This window comes from Notolepis coatsorum, assembly GCF_963971535.1.
Source record: "Notolepis coatsorum genome assembly, chromosome: 17".
Classification (NCBI taxonomy): Eukaryota; Metazoa; Chordata; class Actinopteri; order Aulopiformes; family Paralepididae; genus Notolepis; species Notolepis coatsorum.
This window is the reverse complement of record NC_140181.1, coordinates 104,311,067-104,326,874: the sequence shown is the minus strand read 5'-3', so window position 1 is coordinate 104,326,874 and position 15,808 is coordinate 104,311,067. Positions and strand designations below refer to the sequence as shown.

Below are 15,808 nucleotides of genomic sequence, written 5' to 3'. Positions count from 1 at the left end.
ATAAACATAGTTTTATTAGGTTGAAATAATGTGGTTGTGTACTTATTTTTCTGTTAACTTATTATGGATTGAAAACTGAACCTTAATGCAGAGTAACTGAACTCAATATTCTGGTAATTTTTTTTTTTTTTTTTTTTTTTAACAGTGTAGTCTTGGGATCAATCAAAACTTATTTACACGATATACCTCACATTCACCCTCCATTCACATCCTGGTGTTCTCCATTAGGCCTGTCGTTGGAGCTATGACAGCACACATACAGTACACACACCGATGGTGTGTGATGTGTCCAAAAATGAATGGGCAAATGTGAGTGAAATGGTCGCACTGTATGCAGCTGTTTGTCTGCATTGCATCCCCCCCCCCCCAACTCAGATTTAGGGTTGATACAACCATCATAATAATATTGTTAATAATAACAATAATGATGTAATAATGTAAAAAAAATACCTGATTATGAGAAGAAAGAAATTACGATGCATGGAATATTGTTGAGGCACACTAGTTACAACTATATTTCAAACAGGCACTCCATATCAAAAAGGTTGCTGACCCCTGGCTTAGACCATACACCAATATGGTACAGTTGCTATTCTTGGTTGCCCCAGAAAATATTAAAATCACTTCTTCTCCTGGGCGACTAAGTGGTGTAGTGGGCAAGACGCTCGCCACTAACGCAGGAGATGCTGGGTTCGAGCCCAGCTCTCGGCGTTGCTACCAGCTTGGCTGGTCGTTCATACTAACACAATTGGCAGTGTTAGGGGTGGGAAAGCTGGTGGGTGGGTCCTGGTCATTGTAAACAGCGACCCCTACAGTTCGGTTGGGGCGCCTGCTCAGCGAGGAAAGGATCTAAGGGGGGTAGTGTGATCCTTCCACACGTTACACCCTCTCAGTGAGAGTCCACGCTGCCAGGTGAAAAGAAGCGGTTGATTGGCTACACATGTGTCGGAGGAAGCATGTGATAGCCTCCACTCTCCCAGACCGACTGTAGGGGGTAGGTGCGCAGCGACCAGGAAGGGGATTGGGAATTGGCATAACGACTAACATTGGGATGAAAAAAATAAAAATCACTTATTCTCCTCCTCGTTGTCTTACCACCGCCATCTGATTAACCCGAACCCCCCCCCCCCCCCTCCTAATGTACAGTTTCCTCCCCCTCGTATGTATATATTTTCTGTTAGGAGCTTTGTTTAACAGTACTGTATATTTGCATATCTTGTATGTCACAAATGTAACAGTACTGTATGTTGTGTATGTCATTATGAATTGAAAATGGGGGACCCTGATGTAAACAAGACGAAAGTCTTTCTCTGGTCTGCATCCCCTTAACTCATTCCCCGCCAACAACGTTTATATACATTATTGGGCGCCATCCTTTGAACTCCAACCACGTGTATATATATGTTATTTGATAGTTTTTCCTTTTTCCCCGATTTTAATATTCTATTCAATGTCAGGGACCCGTATATGTTGCCGTTAGAAGGCATACTGCGACCCCGAGGGTGCAGTACCGGCCAGATCCTCCCAGGTGGCAGTAGCAAGAGTGCAGTAAACCCTGTTCCAGACCCTGTGTTACACTCAAATGTCTCCGGGCCAGTGATGCCACAGATTACTTGTAAAAATAATCTGATTACTAATTACTCCTTTAAAAAGTAATCTAGTTACTTTACTGATTACTTGATACTTTGAAAGTAACTAGGTTACGAAGTCGTCGTCGTCGTCCCTGCTGCTGCCACAACATAAGAATGACAGTTTTTCTTTTAAATAATGCTTTATTGAAAGTGCATAATGTCATAAATCATGATTGGCTACACAGACAGGTCATCCTGAGACGTCATCAGCCATCAGGCCATATAAGGTCACAGCTGTCCACTGCTCAGGCACTCTAGGACAGTGGTTCCCAAATGAAATAAAATAGAAAATGTATATAATATAATTTTTATTAAAAATAAAATTGTAAAACCGTTGTGTAATATAAAACATGATATTATAGTTTGTTATTCTCATGTCTCCGGTCTAGCTGACTGTACCCCTGGCTCTCTTATCATCAGCATTATGAGATAGTAACTAAATAGTAACGCACAGCCACTTGGAAAAGTAACTAATCAGATTACTGGCTTGTAAAAAGTAACAAGTTAGATTACTATTTACTGAAAAAAGTTATCAGATTAGAATAACTAGTTACTTCCATGCAAAGTATTCTGTATGACAACTAATAAAGAAACTAGTTACTGGCATCACTGCTCCGGGCACAGTTTTCTGGGTCGGGCGAGTCGAGCGGTTCTCCCGATTGCATTGAAGCGCGTCTTTTTATCCACTTTTTCTCCTTATTTTCTATTTTTCTCCCATCCCAATTTCGCCTCGCCAATTCTCCCTTCAATTCTCTCCTCCCCTGTCCCGATCCATATGTTTTTAGTTTTTTTTATCCACTTTTTCTCCTTATTTTCTATTTTTCTCCCATCCCAATTTCGCCTCGCCAATTCTCCCCTCCCCTGTCTCGAACGTTGCTAGACTATGCCTCCCACTGGTCGGCTGCAGTGAGGACCAAACCTTGCATCACGTGTCCCCTCCGGTACACGAGGAGGCAGCTGTCGCATCTTTTCACCTGAACAGCGCGATCTCTCAGTGGCGAGGAGTAACGCGTGGGAGGCTCACGCTGCCCCCGATACTTCCTGATTCTGCTGTACAGGCGCACCAACCGACCTGTAGGAGTCGCTGTCCACAACGTCCAATCCCCACCCACCGGCTTTCCCACCCTCTAACACTGCCAATTGTGTTAGTATGAACGACTGGCCAAGCCGGTAGCAACGGCGAGAGCTGGGCTCGATACCAGCATATCCTGCGTTAGTGGCGAGCGCCTTGCCCACTGCGCCACTCAGCCGCCCCCCGACCAGATGGTGATCAAACAACTGGAATATTATTTTTGGAATACTCCCGATCACAGGTAAGGACTATCAGACGTAAATTTTAGCTTGATCGTGCAATGTTTTTATAGCGATCCAGCTGATCAGCGTTTTTGTGTCCAATACGAATGCCGTTACTGGCAATCAAAGAATCAGAAACTACCCAGAAATGCATTCATGATGAAACATAATACCTATTATATACATTTGATTTGGGAATAGTAGCGTGTCCAGGCAAGAAACACCAACGTTTATAGTAGAATTCACGTATAAGGCTTAGTGTTGTCACGATACTGGAATTTCGAACTTCGATACCTTGAAAAGTATCGATATTCGATACCACAGGGAAAAAGGTTCAATCTTAAAATGTAAAGAAAAAATATATAAATATAATATATATATATATTTTTTTTGCTTTTGTTGCTGGTTGATTCTCCTCAGCTTCTCTCTGGTACTATAAGAGAAGATAAATATAACACTTTTAAAACCCTTTGTTTATCTTTAGATCACATATAAAAAATAACTAAATGATATAATCTTAGAAATTAAGTAAAGTTAATAGTACTGTGTGTTAAGCATAACAGATTGATTGCTAATTGTATTAACAGATTGCAGAATGGGTACAATACAGTGCAGCTCAATACACACAATTGTTAAGGGGATGCAGACCAGAGAAAGACTTTTGTCTTGTTTACATGATGGTCCCCCATTTTCAATTCATCATAAATTATATGATTTTTTTTTAATTCTTTTTATCAAATTTAATTTATTACCTTTTTTCAACTGCAAAGTAAAACTTTGTCAACATGTTTTATCTAATAAAATTAAGTTCAGTCTGTTCATCTCACTTCAATCATTTTTATTGCAGAACATGGTATTTTCTCAAGCAGACAGATGTAAACACTGTTGTTGCATGTACCTGTCAAACTGAACTGTTTGTATTAGTCATATTCCAACGTAACTGAATGCACATGTGTGTGGACTACTGTACTATTACAGGTATTGAAATGAACAATGCAACTTCCTTATACAAAAATAAAAAAAATATTTGTATTTTTTATGAATAATTAAATATCGATATTGCTGGAAATTAGTATTGATGAAACGGTTTTAAATATTCAGAATCGATATGTATAGAAAAATCGATATTTTTGACAACACTAATAAGGCTATAACTCAGCCTTTCAGGAATGACCCCACACCACTTTGAAATTATACTTCTATTCACCACGGGATAACGCACGGACGTATGCATGGAAAAATGATCTCTTTTTTGCATCTTGGACGGAAGAAAGTCACTGTCAAATTACCATAGTATTGTCCCCATAGCTAGAATATAGATATAGCTAGAGCTGCCGCGGTATTGATGTTTTCCTTACCGCACAAATTTGCGAAATATTTCCTACCGCCGCGGTTATTACCGCACGCACACAAATTTTTTTTAAAAAAAACGTTTGAATGCATTTTTTTTTAGTAGTCTACTCTTTATAGCATATAGCCTGCCTCTAGTCTAAATGTCTATCTTTAGAGGATGACTTTGCAGCATGAATATTGTTTGGGATTCGGCAAGCACGCATTCGTTATTGAAAGTGAAACACGGATTCGAAGTTTCCCCTCTGGTCGTGCGCCGTTCACTCGGTGTCGCGGGCAGGGGTGGTTACCCCCCCCGACCCTTTCTTATTATTATTATTATAAAGTTACTACTTTATAATAAAGGCATTCGTTTTGTGGCATTAACGTTATATAGTTACACGTTCAATAACATCCGCGTATTTACTGGACCATAGCAAGGCAAGAAATACTCAATTCATATCTCAGTTCCTTTCTTTGCTCAGAGCGTGCTGAGTTGTCCCATTCTGCGGTCTGTTAATAAAGTTTTCAATCAGACAAGTGTATAGAACGAAGGGCTTTTATTATAACATTCGTTGCAGACAGTAAAATCATTATGTCTCGTTTAGTACTCCTGAGGAGCGATGGTAGTCCACTCCGGCGGGGAGCTAAAGCTAACGTTATTAGCCGTGTTGTGATGAGCTCTGATCCAACGTGTGACGCGTCTCTCTTCTGACCAATCAGTGGTCTGCAATGTTTCACGTGACTTTTCTGGTACCCAATAGGGTCGCTTGGAACCTCGATAGAGGAGTAGGGGAACCTCGATAGAGGAGTAGGGTATATCTGCAGAGCCGCAAGCCCAACGAGAGGAGGGTACTTTATTATTATTATAAAAAAAACAGCGGTGATGCGGTATTCAGCCTACTCTTGCGGTGGGCATGATGTAACCGCGATACCGCGGTAATGCGGTAATTGCGGCAGCTCTAGATATAGCTCTACAAACAAGGTGACGCACTCCTATCTTTAAAGCGTGGCATAGCTACAATGGGACCCGTCTAATCCCCGGCGGTCAATGAGTTAACAATTGTGTGTATTGAGCTGTACTGTATTGTACCCATTCTGCAATCTGTTAATAAAATGTTCAATAAATCAATCAATCAATTCTACTTTTTCTTAATCCTCTCCTCCTTTCTTCCATTGCCATCCTACTCCCCCTTCATCCTTTAAAGGAATGTGAATCACTACCCACTTTCAAAACTACTCTCAAAGAGCACCTACGGGAGACTGCAATTCGAAACTGGCCCCTGTAAATGTCCAAACCCAACCCCCTCCAATGTACAGTCCCCCCCCAACCACCTCCAATGTACAGTTTCCCCCACCTACCCAACCCCCTCCAATGTACAGTCCCCCCCCCAACCACCTCCAATGTACAGTTCCCCCCAACCACCTCCATTGTACAGTTTCCCCCCAACCACCTCAATGTACAGGTCCCCCCCCCCCCACCTACCCAACCTCCTCCAATGTACAGTTTCTTCCCCCTCTTTTTAGACTCTTTTTGTACTGTATATTTGTAGATCTGGTATGTCATAAATGTTTAGATGTAACAGTACTGTCTACCTGTATGTCATGTATGTCATAAATGTTATGATGAATTGAAAATGGGGGACCCTGATGTAAACAAGACGAATGTCTTTCTCTGGTCTGCATCCCCTTAACAATTGTGTGTATTGAGTTGTACTGTATTGTACCCATTCTGCAATCTGTTAATAACATTTTCAATCGATCAATCTTTCTCCTATCTTATATTACATGAAATGTAAAAGGCATTTATTTAGAAATTCCACAGTAAAACCCTTTTGACTGGGCGTCTAAGGCCCTCTGCTGTCTTTTAGAAGCAGAATGATCGTAGTCTCTGTACAGTTTCCATTCAGTTAGTTCAATTGCATGAGATCTCGGAGACACAGAGGAACCTAACCTAGACACCAGAGGGAGCTCCACAAATTATGTTAAACCCAGATTCGGCTCAAACAAGGGACTAAACACGTTTCGCAATTATGCCACATCAATGTGGAACGCCCTACCCACAGCTGTAAAGGAATGTGAATCACTACCCACTTTCAAAACCACTCTCAAAGAGCACCTACGAGAGACTGCAATTCGAAACTGGCCCCTGTAAATGTCCTAACGCAACCCCCTCCAATGTACAATACATGTCCTATTAAACCCAATAATACACGAGACCCTCTTCTTGGGACCAAGAAAGGTTTAGTCGATAATCCAATGTACAGTTACCCCACCCCGCCTACCCAACCCCCTCCACCCCTCCTACCAACCTCATCCAATGTACAGTTTCTTCGTCAAATGTATATACTCTCTTTTTTAGACTCTTGTATCAAAAACAGTACTGTATTTGTAAATCTGGTATGTCATAAATGTATAGATGTAAGCAGTACTGTCTATCTGTATGTCGTGTGTGTCATATTATGTTATGATGAATTGAAAATGGGGGACCCTGATGTAAACAAGACGGAAGTCTTTCTCTGATTGATTGATTGATTGATTGATTGAAAAGTTTATTAACAGATTGCAGAATGGGTACAGTACAGTACAGCTCAGTACATACAATTGTTAAGGGGATGCAGACCAGAGAAAGACTTTCGTCTTGTTTACATCAGGGTCCCCCATTTTCAATTCATCATAACATATATGACATACATGACATACAGATAGACAGTACTGCTACATCTATACATTTATGACATATCAGATTTGCAAATACAGTACTGTTTGTGATACAAAAGTGTCCAGAAAAAGAGTGTATATACATTTGGCATAGAAACTGTACATTGGAGGAGGTTGGGTGGGTGGGGTTGGGTGGGTGAGGGCTGTACATTGGAGGTGGGGGGGGGGGGGGGGTTGGGTAGGGGACACACACACATTTTACACTGTACATTGGAATACTGACAAAGCCTTACATGGTCATTTACTGTACAACTATGTTAGGACATTTGTATCCCCTGCATCCCCTTAACAATTGTGTGTATTGAGCTGTACTGTATTGTACCCATTCTGCAATCTGTTAATAAAGTTTTCAATCGATAGTATCTGGGAAGCGTGTAGTCTTTTACACACTTGCAATTCTGCGTTCGGGTTCCGCGCATCTGCGAACAACTGAATCTTCAAACTCCAGTAGGTGGCGGTAATGCAGCAAAACGGTTTGCCAACCGCCATAATAAAAACAAGAAGAAGGAACTTCATATGTCATCATGTTTTGGTAGCAGAGCTGTTTCACAGCATTGGTGTAAAGTACATGTAAGGTATTACAAGTTATAAGAAGTTGTGAAGTTGAACGCACTATATACAAAAAAGACATTGCATTTGGAGGTAAGCTTCAATGATTACATGTTGTGTCTCAAGAGTATATCTTCAGTAGCTAACGCCAGTAGCTTGCTACCGTTAGCTAAGATGCTCGGCTGATTGCATTGTCTGCAGCCATGATGGTTAGCCGTGGCTAGGTTAGCCCTACATTAAAAACAGTAGTGGCATAAAGCCACCGTTTCTGTGTTTCGAATTATTTACTTTGTTATTGGTTCAATGTTTCGTGCTAGCTCGGACCGTCCCGAGTTTTGATTGATTGATTGAAAACTATTCTTAACAGATTGCAGAATGGGTACAATACAGTACAGCTCAATACACACAATTGTTAAGGGGATGCAGACCAGAGAAAGACTTTAGTCTTGTTTACATCAGGGTCCCCCATTTTCAATTCATAACATATATGACATACAGGTAGATAGTACTACATCTAGACATACCAGATCTACAAATATACAGTACTGTTTATGAGTACAAAAATAGTCTAAAAAGAGAGTATATACATTTGATGAAGAAACTACATTGGGTGAGGTTGGTTGGAGGGGGGGGGGGGGTATTAGTTTACTATACCGTTATAATTTCTACTTAAAGGGGAACTATTTTACTATTTCTTTCACTATTTGGGCACTTTTACACAATTCCTGTGAGTCTATGGAACACCTCTGTAATATATATATTTTTTTTATTCATTGTTTTGTATTTCTAATCAAGTCCTCAAAAACAGCATTTTTCTACCTCAAGATCTTGAGCCGTGTGGAGAGAGAGGCTGTGTGGGCTCCTGGTCAGGGTCCAGCCACTGTGTGGAGCTCATCTTCTATCTCAACATTAACATGCAGCGGTGTCTTTCTGACATATCGCGCACATTTTCAAATGACTCAGTTCAGTGAGGGTGAATATTGTGAGAGGAGAATTGGAAGAATGCGCCAATATGAGAATTTTGAGACATAGATCATATTAATATAAGTTCACATAGCTAGGAAACAATGCTAAACACTCAAAAAGGCCATTTATAAGATAGTTCCCCTTTAAAATGGGGCAGGATATCCATCAAATCTGATACCTTAAAGTATCTGAGTGCTCAAACCTTCTTGATGGAAGCCAAAATTATCTTCATTTCCCCATGAAAACGTAGGTTTGTTTGCAGGCAGCAGATTAGAATATATTCCAATTTATTGTCATTAAACTGCACAAATACAGTACAACGAAAGTAAGTTTGGCATCTAAACAGAGTGAAATTGTTACCGTAAAGTGTAATCGCAATATACAGTGTATAGATGATTATATTAAAAGAAAAGAAAACAGCATATTTTATAAATTTTACTCCAGGAAAGACTTGAAGTAGAATCTGAACATGCCCAATTGTTGACATAGGCCTACATGTCCCTGTGAATTCCATGTGTACTAGACGGTTTCTGGTGTAATAAATGAAACTTTCTTTCCACCCTCTCTCTTTGTTAGACGTCCATCACGGGTGCAGCATCATGATGTTGTGATGATTGGAGCTGGTTCCCCATCTGCCAGAGTAAGTGTGTGTGGTAAATAATAATAATAACAACTTGGATTCATATAGCGCATTTCAAGAAACCCAAGGGCGCTTTACAGGCAACAAGAAAAATACATAACGGAATAAACTAAATAAATAATAAGAAGAATAAATAGAGTACGGACCGGGATTCACATTTCGTATGTTATGTATACTAGAAGTATATACATAACATACGAAATGTGAATCCCGGTCCGTACTCTATTATTATCTTATTCTTAGGCCTATTCTATTCTTATTCTTAGGCAATTTGTTTTGTTATTCTTATTTGTGACTTTGTTCTGTCTAAATGTTTACTGTGAGCGATTTGTAGTGTCAAATTTCCCTCGGGATGATTAAAGTATTTCTATTCTATTCTATAAATGACAGGGAGACGGTTAAGTTAGAGAGTTGTAATTCAATCATAGTTGAGGATGCTAGAGTTTTTCTTGATATCACATGCACACTGAAAGTGATTTGACTTTACGACTGCAAATGCATGCACTGTCCAACAATGTTTAAAACAGAGTTACCGTATATGGTTCCTCAGTGCAAGGGTTAAATTATGCGATTATGTGCATCACTTTAAAACATCCTGTATGGAGCTCATATATCTATCAACTGCATGGTGGTATTGACAGTGATGGTAATTACAATTTTCTTTTAAATAAAAAGGGAATCTAATATGAGTGAAGGACACGCTGAACCCCTCATCATCCTGTGTGTGAGGGTATCCAAGCAGCAGCAGTTACACTAATTATGGGGCCGGCACGCTGGACGCCACCACGAGCAGCCTTGGTAGATATTTTATTGTTTCTTTCTGGGCAGTCCGGTAGAGAGAGAGAGGAAGTATGGGAGGATAGATGGGGGAAGACATTTGGCAAAGGTCGCCGGGTCCGGGAGTTGAACTCGGGACGGCCGTGTTGCACCGCAGTGCTGTACGTGGTGCGCCCTGGCGCTCCCAATTCTGAACATTTCTGACGGTCCTTTTCTTCTTTTTTTCTCTTCCCAGTCAACTGAATTGCTTATGAGCAGCTGATGATGACATCTGGAGCTGAGACAACAGGAAGTACTCTTCAAAGGAGTTGAGTGATGGATGCTGTTGGGATGGACGTCAACTTGCTCAGCCAAGGTTTGGAAGTAAAAGGAGTCACGGACGGCATAGACCACGAGTACATTTGGGAGCGCCGCATTCAGGAAGGCGCGGTCTCTTTCCCAGACTGTGCTCAAATAGGTTTAGATTTTGATGTTGCACACAAACGAAAGGAAAAGCTGGATGTGGAACTGCTGACAAATGGCATAGTACTTGATATATGTGACTTTGCTAAAGCAGCTAATAAAGCTGAGAGGTACTTCATTTGCGAAATCCTAGAATACAACTTTGATCTGGGCATCAATGATGACATTCAGCGCGGTGAGTTTGCGACATGTGTCCACGAAAGTGCAACGGTCATGAAGGACACCATGAAAAATGACCTTAAGCAGAGGCAGGAAGTCTTTGTGCTTCCTGATCCAATGACGTCATTAACATTGAGCAGTGAATCGAGTCTTGCCAGAGAGTGGCATGGCGAGCCACAGGTAATCTCTGAGGAATCTGGAATCTCAGCAGAAGGCAGCAGAAACGGTGATGTGAACCTGATCTCAGAGTTTATCAAGGCTGACGCTAATGGAGAACTGAATAGTGAAGCAATAATCCACAAACCAAGAGAGCTAAAACTCAACTGTGATCTCTACCCTTTCTGTGCAAAAATTGGTCTGGATCTTGAAATCAGACCGAAAGGCAAGCCCAAACTGCATCTAGATTTGTTAACCAAGGGTGTGATGAATGAGTTGTTTGATTTCACCAAAGTGTTGTCCGGAAGTTTCTATGAGATCGTTTTCGATGTGCTGGAGCACAATTTTGATCTAGATCTCCAAAGTGGTGAAGCCAAAGCACAGGATGCTAGAAAGAAAATAAGACTGGTTCTAGGAAAGGAAGAAAGGCTAAGTTCAGGTCTCCAAGAGTTAAGAGATGCGTTCCGTAAGGAAAGTCTTTCATTTGAGAACATTCCAACAAACATGAGTAAGGGGGAAGCGTGTACGGCCCCCAGTCATCAAAGACTAAATGCAATTACAGGAAGGCAGTTAGATCTAAGGAATAATCAGGAAGAAACTCGGAGCTCAGAAATGAGATGCTCCTCAGAAACAACCATGGCAACAGAGACGGGGCCCAGATTACTCCATGTAAAAAAGGAAGATGATGAGATATCAATTTCTTGTGAAGCCCCCGCTGTCCTTCCCCTATTGTCTAATACTTCTGATGAAAGTCACAAAGAGGATCAGCGTGTTGCCTCAGATTTTAAACAAAGGCGGTATTACACAAATGAACAAGTTTCAGAACTGTTTTCTGAGGAGACAGACACAGATGTGTACATGGATACAGAGACGGCCAGCAATCATGACTATGTCCAAAAAGCGAAAACAAAACAGAAAATGTTGTGGAGTCGTCGTTCTGCTCGCTCCAAAGAAATCCTCTCGATGTCTGAAGGTAATTGTGACCCATATGTCCATTGCAGGAAAGCAGGTCTAGATTTCAATGTGGGATCTGGGAGGAAGCAGAGTCTTGATCCCCAGCTAATGACATATGGTGTTGTAATTGAGATTTCTAAATTTGCCACACAAATGATCAAGGGTCACATGTTTTTCACAGAGATTCTAGAAAACAATTTTAACATACGTTTTCACAATCATCAGCAACGAAAAAACTTCCGTTTACAAGCTTGGCGTAAAGCAAAGCGAGTGATTGGTATAACTGGGCCAAGGGCGAGAGAGGTTTTTGAACTTCCTACGATTAAGGAGGAGGCTTATTTAGATTCACAACTGATCAAGGAGGAGGCGGCTTATTTAGATTCACAACTGATCAAGGAGGAGGCGGCTTATTTAGATTCACAACTGATCAAGGAGGAGGCGGCTTATTTAGATTCACAACTGATCAAGGAGGAGGCGGCTTATTCAGATTCACAACCATCCTTAACCAGGACACAAACAAGAATGGAACCCTACCCCTTCTGTCGTGAGATTGGGCTCAATCTTCATGCAGTTGAAAGCCGTAAAATAGACAAACTAAGTTTGTGCTTATTGACCAATGGGGTAGTGAATGAAATTGCCACGTTTGCTAAGGGCTTAGCTGGATCAGTTTGGCAGATTGTCCATGAAATCCTGGAGCACAATTTTGATCTTGATCTGCAAAGTGGGAAAACAGAACTAGCTAAACACATTAAGACAAATTCTGTTACAATTTACAATAGATTACACAAGTTTCATAGTGTCTCAGAAAAGGAACAATGTCTTAACACTCCCGTTCCAATGAATAGTGTGAGAAGAAATGCTCCTCAAACAACACCGCCAGAAAGCACTCCTCAAACAACACCGCCTGGGCCAGAAATCACTAGACTGAAAGAGGTTTTGAAAAAACGAAGGTTGGACATGGAGACGGAGAAAGAAAGCCGCATAGTGGCTAATGGAAATAGGTGGACCAAGACATATCTGAAAAAGCGGTTCCCTCTTTGTGAGAGAATAGGTTTGGAGCTTGTTGTAAAACCGGAAGTGAAATCAAAACTTGACTCATCTTTACTGACCAGGGGCATTGTGGCTGAGATTGCTAAATTCATTACAGATAATAAATTCATTAACCCATATATGGGTATCAAATACAATTACTATTTATCTGTGAATCTCTATATAATCCTAGATTATAACTTTGATCTCAGTTCACAAAACCACAGGCGTAATGCGTTTATCTCTGATCTTGAAAAGCAAGTGCGAGCAGTGGTGCGTAATAGACTGGGAAGGACGTATGGGAATGAAAACATAGTGTTTCCATTACCTTTGAAATACACTGCAAAGGCAGTCAAACAAGGCTGTGAAGAACAATGTGGCAGCCACAGTACACAAAGCTCTGCTGATGCATACTGGCAAAGACCAGTCCAAGATTCAGATGTTTGTGTGACTAAACCGTCTGATCGGCACTATCGGAGCATGGAGACAGAATCACAATACACATGTACAGTGAATCGGCACTATTGGAGCATGGAGACAGAATCACAATACACAAGTACAGTGACCTCTCTTGATTCAGCCAGGCCTTTCCAAGAACACGGTTCTGCCGACAAAACACCAGACTCTGACCACACATACTGCCGGGGTGAAGACGGAGCATCACACCCAGAGAGACAAGTAGACATTTGCAGAAAGATTATTCATGACATCGTTACGAATGAAGGGACCACACCACAGAGGGAGATATTTCACAGACTAGCAGATATCTTCAGCGATGGCACAGGAACAGACAAGGACTTCAAACAAATCCTTGACAAATACAAATCTGAAATCCTGCCAGGGTTGGTAAAGGAATACGGGAACCTCAGTCCCACTCAGCAGATGAAGGTTTCTAAAGTGAATGAGTGGTTTGGCTCACCAGTCTAAGATGACCCTTGAGCTTTTGGAGAAGTTGATTTCTGGATCAAAGTTTGCTCTCCACATGAACAATGGGGTGCCAGAAGTAGTCTCTAGAACAGAGCTTTTGGTGAGGAATTTGTGAGTTTGCCAAAAAACAGGTGTGTACAATGGATGGTAAACCTGTTCACTTCAGAGACTTTTTGACAGATAGAGGATAGTTTGAGGACATCCCGTTGACTGCGACCAGAGAAAATGGCATCAGTGGATTGTTTAAGGACGCAGCAGAAGTTTACAGCATCTGTGACGAGTTAGTTGAATACACCAGTAACCATGTGATGAACCATGGATTCTTGGGAACAGCTACTGCAGATTTGGAGGTTCAGCATTTGAAAGCAGGCTGCAGAGCTCTGGGTCTCGTTTCCAAGCTCATCATCGATCCTCTCTGGAAATCCCTCACATCTTAGGAAAACCTACTGGAGATGGAAATGCGCTACGGTACCAAACTCTCATCTCCAAGCTGATGGAATGGCAAGAGGACGGACGAGACATGGTAGAAGGAAGCACGCGTCTGTTTGACGACGTGGAGGTAGAAAAGGACCTTGTTTTTGACAGGCTCACCGTGCAGACTGACGCAGAGAGTTTTGAGCTAACAGTCCAGATCGTTGAGGTGATGTTGGCCAGTTTTGTAGAGGTGTGTTGTAAGATGCTGACCTCCGGGATAGACGGAGACTTGAGGATGGATGTGAACTGCAGGAAGTATTCACAGATTGTCGAACACTTGCAGGAAGCCAGGTTGAGAGATGTTACTATTGCGTTTGACGGCATGTTCACGTCCAAGGAAAAGCGCTCGTGGGAATGGCTTTAGTCTCTGGAAGAAAAACAAGTGTCCCTCTTTCGAGAACTACATTAATCACTGATTCATAATATCAAAATTCACTGCGATCTTGCAAACATTAAATGCTGACTCCACATCACTTTGGAACTGTCTGAATGTGAACTTGGGTCTAAACGTCTACCAGGGACAGAGGTCTTCCATTTTTATTAGATTTTCCATTTTTAACTCCATTCAGATTAGGTTACTCAACAATATTACTACTATTATTACACCTGCACGCTGTCTGTCTGTCCGCACCAGCTATGGCCCTTACAGATGGATGAAACTTTGCACATAGGCTGACAGCAGGCCAATGCCCTGAATTCTAGTTTCTCAACAAATATTTTATTTGAATTAATTTCCATCATAGTCCATTGAAATCAATATTGAGATTAAACAAACGCACAAGGGCACCTAGACTCCTGTAATCAGCGTTTCTTCCCCCAGCCAAACAAGATGGCTGATCATAAATCAAATCAAATCAAATTTATTTATAGGGCCCGACAACACACGTTAATGTCCCCATGGGCCGTACAGATCTTCTTTAAACAAGTCAAGAAGAAAACATAACAATAAGTCAAGAACAGAACAAGAACACCATAAGGTCCAAACATATGATTATCTGGGCAGAATGTCTGGGCAGAGCACACATTGTCACTACACTATTCTACATGGTCTCCAGGGAAGGAGACTACAAGTCAAACACAAATGCTAATTTAAGAGACAAATAGCAGCTGTAGAATTGGATATGGTGCATTATCAGGTGTGACATTATGTTTCATAAATGCACGTTCCAGTGTCAGTGAATGCGCAGACAGTGGTTCCAAGGAGATGCAGGCAGAGGAGTTACTTTCATGGCAGGGATGAAATATAACCGAATAACAAATGTTCATTGTAAAGTGTACATAGCTGCCGTTACCCACATGGGTGGGCATCTTGAGTGCCCTTTTAGTTATTGGTATTTTTATTCATTTTATTATCCTTTTTTAAATTTATTTTAATTACAAATGCCACACCTATTTTCTTCTCAAATATTTTCTTTTATAGTTTGTAAATAGGAGCAATAAGAATCCGCTTAACTGTATTCAGATAGATTACCCACAATATTAGTACTATTATTTTGTATTGTTTTATTGTTCTTGTAATTGTGTAATAAATTCAGTTTTGATTCATTTGTATCTATTTATTTTCTGTGTTCTGCTTCATGTTATTTGTCTACACTCTACTCCATCCAGCTCTCTCTCGCTCATCCCCTACTCTCCATCCTGCTCTCTCTCATCCCCTACTCCATCCAGCTCTCTCTCTCATCCCCTACTCCATCTTGCTCTCTCTTGCTCATCCCCTACTCCATCCAGCTCTCTCTCACTC

At 41.2% G+C, this 15,808-nt stretch overlaps 1 protein-coding gene and 1 long non-coding RNA gene across 3 annotated transcripts in view; one reads left to right on the top strand and one right to left on the bottom strand.

The window, feature by feature from the left end:
- Positions 1-15,808, bottom strand: part of cacna1fa (calcium channel, voltage-dependent, L type, alpha 1F subunit a) — a gene marked incomplete at its 3' end in the record, with an annotated part of 242,326 nt that overhangs the window by 160,709 nt on the left and 65,809 nt on the right.
- Positions 7,480-15,532, top strand: LOC311244579. 2 transcript variants are annotated; one of them, XR_014620707.1, is made up of 4 exons: positions 7,480-7,616; positions 9,066-9,129; positions 9,805-9,927; positions 10,142-15,532. It is a non-coding gene; the product is annotated as an uncharacterized lncRNA (long non-coding RNA). The 2 variants fall into 2 exon arrangements; XR_014620706.1 differs by lacking the exon at positions 9,805-9,927.